We start from the raw sequence: 10725 nt of genomic DNA, 5'->3' as shown, positions 1-10725 counted from the left end.
AAAATGGTGGACAAGATGCAGCGTTCCTGTAATGAACCCTACCTCACGGAAGAGTGGCCCTTCCAGTCCAATAAAGAGGAAGACATCTCTTATGGGGAACCCAAACCGAGTCACACCCACAAAACACCCCAAGAATGGTGGGGGTGCCTGAACTCGGCACGGAAAGGAAAGACCGCTCCCTTTGATGACAAATATGATCAGCAGGAGACAGAGCGGGAGCAGTGGATCACCGAATATTTCTGTCAGCTAAAGCAGCTGCAAGAAAAGCCTGGCGTATATAATGAAGCTGCTAAAATTTCAAATGAAGATGGAGACCCCAATATCCCTGAAGGGACGGTGTCATCCAAATCAAAAAGGCGGAAAAAGAAAAGCAGTTCTTCACTTACCGTGGAAGGAACAGACACGTCCGCAGATCCTGTGGAGGAAAAGGGGGACCGAGTTGCCCTGCAGCCTAGAGAAAATGGAGAATTCGTCCCGCGGGTAACCGAATATCCAGAGGGCCCAAGGCAGAAGTGGGTACCCCAAAGAAGTGTCTGTCCGGTGCCAACAGTGAGGAACCCTCGGCCAACCATCCCAGGGAAGTGGAGTCGGAGCCAGTGAGTGACAATCCCTTGACCAGCCCTGAAGATGCACTGCAAGCTGCCAGGCATGACTGTGATCTACTCTGTGAAGAATTGGAAAGGGAGAGAAAAAATAATGCTGAGCTACAGAAGACTGTGCTCGCAATTTACTCTGCGGCCAAGACCGAATTGGAGGATCTCAAGTCTGATCTAGATACTGCAAAGGCTACTATTTCCGCCATGGAGGAAAAGCAGAGCCAATCTGATAAAATGGTGGCTACGCTAAAGCGGAAGTATGAGGAGGCACTGAAGCAGATGACAGTCTTCCATCAAGAGGTTCACACTCTTCGCATAGAGCTGAATGCCTCACAACAGGAGGTCAACAGTGTTCGGATAGAGGTGGACATATCTCAGAAAGAGGTTCAGACACTCCGCAGAGCACTGGATGCCTCACATCATGAGACCAACAGCTGCCGCACAGACCTGGAAGTTTCCAGAAAGGAACTACACAGTCTCACTGAGGAGCTGGACATTGCTAAAGAAACTATTGGTAATCTTGAAACAGATCTCAAAGTCTCTCAGAAGGAGCTTCAGACCCTCAAGCTAGAGAAGGAAGTCTCACGCCAGGAGATTGTCATTCTCAAAGCAGATGTGCGTAAATGGAAGGAGGACTGCAAAGAAGCCCTGAAGAATACAGAGACTGAAAAAGGAGAAAGTTCAAGATTAAAAAGAGAAAACTTAAAACTGAAAGAAGAAAATGTTCAGTTAATAGAAGAAGTCAAGGAAAAGTTTGACGCAGAGCACAGACTGCAGAACCAACTGCAAGGTCTGCGTACACACCTCCAGTATGCTGAAGAGAAGCAGCAAACGCTACAGGAAGAAAAACTGCAGGCTGCTAAAGAGATACAAGCGCTGCAGGAACGTCTGAATACCTAGTACGTCCCCACAGAGCAGTATGAGGAGCTTAAGGCCACGCTGCATGTCTTCAGAGCATCGTTGGAAGCGGAGCTTCGATACCAGGTGACTCTGTATGAGAGGGAGCGTGAGAAGGCTCAGAAACTGGAGCAAGAGCTGGAGAGACAGAGAGACTGTTCCATTCCCTTGAGTCAGTACACCAAGGAGAAAACAGACGCAGCGGCAACCTTGACGACAAAAATTACAGAGCTCCAGAATATGAAGGAGACTCTGATACAGATTCCTCCAATACGGAAAAAGGTATTGGCTCTGCCCAAGCACCAGTATCCCACAGTAACTAATGCCCGTAAGGACAAGGGTACAGTGAGAGTTGGGAACTCCACGCAACTTCAAAACAAAATTACGAAGTTTGAGCCACCAAAGAAAGCACTAGCCAAACCTACAGCTGCCCAACAGGCAACAAACAGAGGTAGGAGTGCAGAATCAAAGCCAGAAGAATCCTTAGCTGAAGAAGCTGAACTGGTGACTACGTGGTGTGGAGAAGCTGCAGAACGACCACTTCAAGAGCAGAAAACTCTAAGGGCTAGTCCTAACTGCTCTACAACTGTTGCCATACACTTTGGCTACAAAAAGAGGAGTGCCCGACGCAACAGAAATCTCAAGACCGCGCACGCGATAAAAAGACTTTACGTGGAAAAAGTCCTCCTCGAGCGACTGAGGAGTGCTGATCTCAAGCATCTTCGGGAGGAGACAAAAATAATCTGGAGAAAGGGCTCCAATCCCAGCGGGACAGAGGGTTCTCTTCCTTCATCCACTCTCATTCAAGTGACAGATATATCTAGAATGAGAGTGGAAGGATGGGCTTTGGCCGTGGTAAGCCCGAGCTTCCCACAAACAGGGGAGGTATGTAACAGGGGACTTATCCCTGTTCAGTAATGTGCCTTTAATCTAGCAGTGTGGTAGTTAATTACTAAACACCACCTGCCTGATTAGATTGTTTACAAAAAGCCTGCCTTTGATACAGGTAGTGACTCCTTAGCTCTGACTGAGAGCTGACCTTTGGAGCTGACCGGTCTTGAGCTCTGCACAGCAGAGCTGATTTCAAGACACAGGGAAAACTACTACATCTGAAGCTGAACCAGGAAGTGAGAAGATTTTCCCTCCAAGAAACAGATAAGACTTTTATTCTTAAGAGACTGCTTATATCTGCTTATTTTCATGCTATATGTTTTGGGGCTGCGAGACATGCTTAACTAATGGAGATGTGAACTAATTGCATAGGATTTCACTAGAAATACTCCCAAGTGAATGGAAGCTTTGTTCCCTCCCTGTGTTTGGATAATTTCCTGATGAAAAGGAACAGGCACAATAAAGCCTATTATAATTTCACATTATAAAGCCTCCTAATTGTGTACCTCTGTGAACGTCCGTCTACAGTCACGCTGCAATATTTGTTAGAATAATGCTTGACTTTCTGTGTACCCTTGGGGTATTCTTGATCATGTGAACTGCTGACATTTTGTATGTGAATGCAAAAAGATATTGACTGTCTTTGTGCAAGGGGATACTAAAAAATGCTGAAGATAAGTCTATTACTGTAAAATAAGAAAAATAGGGGGAGAAGTGTGCTCCACCGTAGAATAACTTCCTCCAATAGTCAATCAATATTAGAGGGCTCCAAATAGACTATAACGGAGTGGTTATATGTGAAATGACCTGTGAGTCACTCATAGAATCAAAAGTAATGAAGCATATAAGTATAAACGATCCAGGGAAGAGTACTCGACTATGACGGTCATAAACAATAAATATAAGCTTCTTACCCACTCCTGAAGTCTCTGGTGGTCCACTGTGGCGTGCCAGCCATGAAAATGGAGATCCAGAACAAGAGAGAACAAAAAGCAAACAACGCACTGCCAGGGAGTCAGGTGGTGAAAAAAGTAGATCCTAATTTTTTCAGTACATCACCGATAAAAACATCACCCCAGGAGGGGAACAAAAATCTCCTACACGTTTCGGATGGGTAGGTCCTTTATCAAGGAGTATGGGGTATGGAGCAAACTAGGTGTCTTATATACCCCTCTCTTAATCATAAATGATTGAGGTCAATTGGAAAAATCAATACACCCCTTCACTGCACATGCGCATGACGTCACGCAAGGCGCCACCATCTCTGACAGAGTGCCAGTAGGTAAACACGCCCCCCCCGTTCGTCCGCGCATGCCCACTGAAGTGATAGTTAATCTACCTCATCATGAGCCTGTCAGTGCGCGATACATCCCCGCCCCCCAGGACGTACCTTCGGGCCACTGATAGGTCTGTGCGTGCCGCATCTCAGCCAATGAACACTAGGTCTGAGGTAGCTACACGCCCACCCGTCAGCGCCACTCCGGATGGCCCAGAGTCACTCGGAATTGCGTCACAATCTCTGGCAGAGCCACCCTGCAAATAAAACACAATAACCCAAAGAAGAAACAAGTCTCCTTACCCTTATGTTTGTAAAAGCAGGGTGCATAACCGTTGGTATCCACCCCCGTTGCTCCACGTCCCACACATTAAACATACAAAAAATACAATATAAACACATCCCCTATCACTGTAATCCTACCTAAATGACAGGGGAGTTTAAAAAGCAGTACAAAGTCCAAACTGGACAAGAAACATCACAACGCATGTTAACACTATTATTAAAAAATTGAATATCGTTCTGCTATAAGTACATATGTTCATCCTCCTAGAGTGATGAACCAATGAACCAACAATGCAAATTTCCAATAATTCATAACACTACCATAATAGTTACATTTCAATAGTAATATCACACCTTTGAAAAAATATCTTTGAGAAAATATCAGGTAAGTGACTTGACTGGTGAATACTCTACAGACCAAAAAGCCAAACATTTGTTAAATAAACTCCTAAAATCGGTATACAATTCTTAAACTCATAAAATAACCCATAAAGGGCCACAAGAGAGAGAAAAAAAGGCGAAGAAAGAAAGAAATGGAAAAAGGGAAAAGGGAGGAGAAAAATATATAGGGGAAGAAAAGAAAAACAGAAGTAAAAGGGGGAAAGGAAAAAGAACAGAGACATAACAAAAAGGGGGGGGGAAAGAAAAATATATATATATAAAAATAAGAAAAAAATAAGAAAAAATAAGAAAAAAATATATCTAAACACAGGAAACATATAGAAGAGGAATAATGACCAATACATAACACTCATAATCTCTCACATAATCCAAAAACATTTACCGATTCAAGAAGTGACTCAAATTCCACTCCACATTCAGACCGCAGGGGGCTCTGGTTTGTAGCATAAATATCCAGTATGCCACCCTGCAGTCCAACAAATTGAGTAGATCCCCTCTTCTCTCGTTCGCAAATACTTTTTCGACCCCTCTCACTGTTAATCCTTTAATCCCACCTTTCTCACATTATGAGAAATGCTTAGAGACTGGATGTGAGCAGTCTCGTTTTTTGATCAATCTTACGTGTTCTAAAATCCTAATTTTTAAAGATCTAGTAGTCCTCCCTACATAATTCATTCCACACCTACAAGTCAATAGATATATTACGTATGTTGTATCACAATTTATAAATGATTTCATAGGAAATGAATGACTAGAGGAAGAGCCCATAAACTGGGCTCATGGTAACATAAACTGGCATATTTTGCATCCTCCACACTTAAAAGAACCTTTAGTAACAAATTTCTTAGTAATAGTGGGTGAAGTCACATAACTAGGGGACACATAGGAAGCGATCGTCTTTGCTTTTCTATAGACAAACCGCGGACCTTTGGTCACATACTCTTTCAAACTGGTATCCATTAACAAAACATTCCAGTGTTTTCAAATGATTTTTTGACCTGCTGACTACATTTGTTATATTGAGTAATCATGAGGGGTACATCCTCTCCTGTGTGGCCCAGATTTCCCTTTTTACCTCTATTAATATGCTTTTTTTGGGGTAAATTACTACATTGGGAGATCATTGTTTCTGTCGTCTCATCTGTCCTGGGGCCCCCCTCTATGGGGTTGAGTAAAGTTTCTCTATCTTAAGTTGATACATCTTGAAAGGTTTGAAGTAGATCTTTAGTATTATAACCTCTCTGTTGGAATAGGTGGCTCAATTCCTCAGATTGTCGGACGAAACCCTCCTCTGTGGAACAGTTCCTCCTCAATCTGAGGAATTGGCCTTTGGGGATACCCCTAATGACAGTACGGGGGTGGCAGCTGTCTGCTCTAAGTAACATATTTCTAGAATTAGGTTTTCTATAAACATCTGTTTGAATATTCCTATTAATGTCTATGAATAACCGAAGGTCCAGATAGTCAATGTGGTGTAAGTTGTAATTATAAGTGAATTTTATATTTTTAATATTTTGATTAATAAAATGTAAAAAAGCATGCAATGTGACTACATCCCCTTCCCAAATCATAATGAGGTCATCAATAAACCTCTTATAAAAAGTGATATGTTTTCTAAATGGATTAGTGCTCGTAAAAATAAATTGTGACTCCCACCACCCCATAAATAAATTGACATACGCCGGTGCAAAACTTGTGTCCATAGCTGTGCCCTGTTGTTGTAAGTAAAATTTGTGATCAAATAAAAAATAATTGAATCTAAAATAAAAGCTGTGTGAAATTGATTACTATCTGGACCCCCCAGGAAATGATTAACAGCTGCCACCCCCTGGTCATGTTTAATGACTGAATACAATTAAGTCACGTCTAGAGTAACCCATAATGCCTGGGGTCCCCACTTTACAAGGCTTTACTTATTGATCAAATCCCCCGAGTCCAACAGAAAAGAGGGTAAGCCCCTCACAAATCGCTGCAGATATTGATCAATATATTTAGAGAGACCATCTCCCAAAGATCCAATAGATGACACGATTGGTCACCCCGGAGGGTCGACCAATGTCTTATGGACCTTTGGGAGATGGTAAAAGACAGTAATGGTAGGGTAGGGGATCCATAGGAAGGTACTTAAAGTTTTATTCAAAACTTGGGTGATTTCACCCACCTCTATAAGATCTTTCAAGGCTCTCAGGAACCCTTCTGTGGGGTCACCTGGTAGCACAGAGTAGGTAGTGGCATCCCCAAGTTGATGGTATGCTTCCTTGAGGTATCCAGTCCTACTCTGGACCACCACGGCTCCCCCCTTATCAGCATTTTTGATAACAATAATAGAATTCTTCTGTAAAGATAATAATGCCTGCTTCTCTCCCTTACTCAAATTATGGTTGACCACACTCAAAAAAGAAAAACCCTCTGCCAGGATACGCAAATCCCTTATCACCAAATTCTCAAAAGTCGTCAAAAACGGACTATTGATAAATTGGGGATAGAAGTGCGAGCCTCTTTTCAGGCTGGACTTCCAAGTACTAAATTCTGTAATCGAAGTCCCCACTAATTCTTCATTATGATCCCCCAATAATTCCTCAAGATCAATAACATCCTGGAGATCACATGCTTCTCTAAAGGCTGAAACAGATGTCCCTACAGCCCCTAGTTCTTTTAATGCCCCCTGTGTGATATTACTCATAGTATCTGTATTTAGAGACTTGAATTCCTCCATAAGTGTGGAAGAACTACTGACAATGCCCATGACTTCACCCCCCTCCAGTCCAGAGGCCAGGGCACGTTTCTGAAAAAATGACTTCAAGGTTAATTTTCGTACAAATTTATGCACATCTATAGCTGTATTAAATAAATCAAAGTCCATTGTCGGTGCATATTTCAAGACATTCCTTATTAAAGACAGTTCTGAGATGGACAGTTCCTGACCTGAAATATTGATTACATCCATATCTTGACTACTATTCATTTCTTCCTCTTGGCAGGCCATCTTCTCCCTTCTCTTCTGCTTTCCTCTTCTGGTTCTTTTTGTTTTTTTTGGAAGAGAGGGAAGTTTTTTTGCTGCTGCTGTTTAGATTTCTGATGATCCTGTACAACCTCGTGGTATGATCTCTCATAGTCTGCCGCAAACGACTTGGGTCTCGAGGAGTCCGCCGATCCATAGGAATGATGTCCCGCTCTCTCTGTCTGTAGGAAGGAAACTGAATGGGATAGATTTTCAACATCCGAGAGATCAGAGTCCCGGGTTGGTCATTACCCCTTGTTTTTAATATCGATTTCCGCGGTGTAGACCTCATTGTTTTATCCCTTTGTCGATAAGTTTTTCTGGGGGCCTTGAAAAGCTCGTTCACGAGTGGGGATAATTCGTTGCCAATTATATATCTGTTTCTTCTCAATCTGCACGATCCCTGTCATATTTACCTTGCTTTTTAAGCCATTATATCCTCCTCTACGTTAAGAATTGTATCCGATAATATTTTATCATAATTTCTAAAGCCATCCAAATCCTGAAATTGCTGTAATTGTGATTGGAGTTCTTTAATCTGAACCTGTAAACCCTTTCTTTCGTTCACTTTTTGTTCCACGATAAATTCCATAAATTTAAACGAGCACTGGTCTAGAGCGGTAGTCCAGTGCTGTTCAAATTGTGGGTTCACAAATCCAAAGGTTGGGGCTTTTTTGATTATTAAACCCCTGGGAATCCTTTTATTCTGAATATAATTCTCCAGTGAGATTATGTCCCACCAAACTCTTATGTTAAGAATCAATAGTCTCTCTAGTCTCTGGAAATGGGTTTTAAGGTCAGTTATATCTCTTGTATCGGTGTCCACCACGCGTTCAAATACCTGTAATGCTCTTTTCTTTCTCATAGAGTCATCAAAGCAATTAAATGCATACATCGTTGGTTCATCCTGTATCGCCTCGCTTTCTTCAATATCTGACATGATGGAATTCAATTAAATATTTTTAATAAGGAAGAAAGACTGAGAACATGAATGTCCTGAAAATATAGGTTAATCACAAACCCTTTTGGGATTTTCACAGTTCCTTCCAGCCAAAGGGCTCTGGATAAAAACCAACGCACACATCTGCTCCCTATATGAATCATGATAGTAGCTAAAAAAGTTCTCTCCAGTGAGCAAACCCCAGTACAGTGTAAGACACTGTTTCCAAGGAAAAAAAGGGGGGACGGGTGCTCCACTGTAGAATAACTTCATCCAATAGTCAATCAATATTAGAGGGCCCCAAATAGACTATAATGGAGTGGGTATATGTGAAATGACCTGTGAGTCACTCATAGGATCAAAAGTAATAAAGCATATAAGTATAAACGATCCAGGTAAGAGTACTCAACTATGACGGTCATAAACAATAAATATAAGCTTCTTACCCACTCCTGAAGCCTCTGGTGGTCCACTGTGGCGTGCCAGCCATGAAAATGGAGATCCAGAACAAGAGAGAACAAAAAGCAAACAACGCACTGCCAGGGAGTCAGGTGGTGAAAAAAGTAGATGCTATTTATTTCAGTACATCACCGATAAAAACATCACCCCAGGAGGGGAACAAAAATCTCCTACGCATTTTGGACGGGTAGGTCCTTTATCAAGGAGTATGGGGAATGGAGCAAACTAGGTGTCTTATATACCCCTCTCTTAATCATAAATGATTGAGGTCAATTGGAAAAATCAATACACCCCTTCACTGTGCATGCGCATGATGTCACGCAAGGCGCCACCATCTCTGACAGAGTGCCAGTAGGTAAACACGCCCCCCCCGTTCGTCCGCGCATGCCCACTGAAGTGATAGTTAATAATATACCTCATCATGAGCCTGTCTGTGCGCGATACATCCCCGCCCCCAGGACGTACCTCTTTAGCCCACTGATAGGTCTGTGCGTGCCGCATCTAAGCCAATGAACACTAGGTCTGAGGAAGCTACACGCCCACCCGTCAGCACCACTCCGGACGGCCCAGAGTCATTCGGAACTGCGTTGCGATCTCTGGCAGAGCCACCCTGCAAATAAAACACAATAACCCAAAGAAGAAACAAGTCTCCTTACCCTTATGTGTATAAAAGCAGGGTGCATAACCGTTGGTACAAAAAATACAATATAAACACATCCCCTATCACTGTAATCCTACCTAAATGACAGGGGAGTTTAAAAAGCAGTACAAAGTCCATAACTGGACAAGAAACATCACAACGCATTTTAACACTATTATTAAAAAATTGAATATCGTTCTGCTATAAGTACATATGTTCATCCTCCTAGAGTGATGAACCTATGAACCAACAATACAAATTTCCAATAATTCATAACACTACCATAATAGTTACATTTTAATAGTAATATCACACCTTTGAAAAAATATCTTTGAGAAAATATCAGGTAAGTGACTTGACTGGTGAATACTCTACAGACCAAAAAGCCAAACATTTGTTAAATAAACTCCTAAAATCGGTATACAATTCTAAAACTCATAAAATAACCCATAAAGGGCCACAAGAGAGAGAAAAAAGGCAAAGAAAGAAATGGAATAAAGAAAAAAGGAAAAGGGAGGAGAAAAATATATAGGGGAAGAAAAGAAAAAAAGAGAAGAAAAAGGGGGAAAGGAAAAAGGGGGGAAAAAAGGAAAAAGAACAGAGACATAACAAAAAGGGGGGTGGGAAAGAAAAAAAAATATAAATATAAAAATAAGAAACAAAATAAGAAAAAAATGATAAAAAATAAGAAAAAAATATATCTAAACACAGGAAACATATAGAAGAGGAATAATGACCAATACATAACACTCATAATCTCTCACATAATCCAAAAACATTTACCGATTCAAGAAGTGACTCAAGAAGTGGCGGTATACAATGATGCAACATCACATTTTGCCATAAAAAAAGTTTGGTTTGAATTTGATCGATGCCAACATATGCAGTACTTCTGTGGTATCTCTGAGATACGATCTCCCAGTCACGACATAACCTTGAAGGAAAGTGGAAATGTAGTCTAATAGATTAGACGTGAGAGACCCTATCCCACAGATAATGGGTCTGCCCGGTGGTGCTGTGAGAATTTTATGTATTTTGGGAAAAAAATAAAAACTGCCATTACAGGAAATTTATTATTCAGATATTCAAATTCTTTGTTGTTTAAAAAGCCTAGCATTTTACCTCGATTTTTAATGAAAGTGATATTTCATCCCTAAAAGATTTGGTAGGGTCGGCATTGAGGCGCTCGTACGGGTGCACCGACGAGTATTCTAAAACTTTCCTTGGAAAATCTGGGGCAATCACCTACAATACCCCAGTAATGCTGCAACATTTTCTGTGACATTCCTGCAGAAAAACTAATGGTCCATCGGATTAACACAGCAGGTGTCCCAGGCA

Source organism: Ascaphus truei, chromosome 13 (genome assembly GCF_040206685.1).
Source record: "Ascaphus truei isolate aAscTru1 chromosome 13, aAscTru1.hap1, whole genome shotgun sequence".
NCBI lineage: Eukaryota > Metazoa > Chordata > Amphibia > Anura > Ascaphidae > Ascaphus > Ascaphus truei.
The sequence above is the reverse complement of the archived record's forward strand: the minus strand, read 5'-3'. Positions refer to the sequence as shown.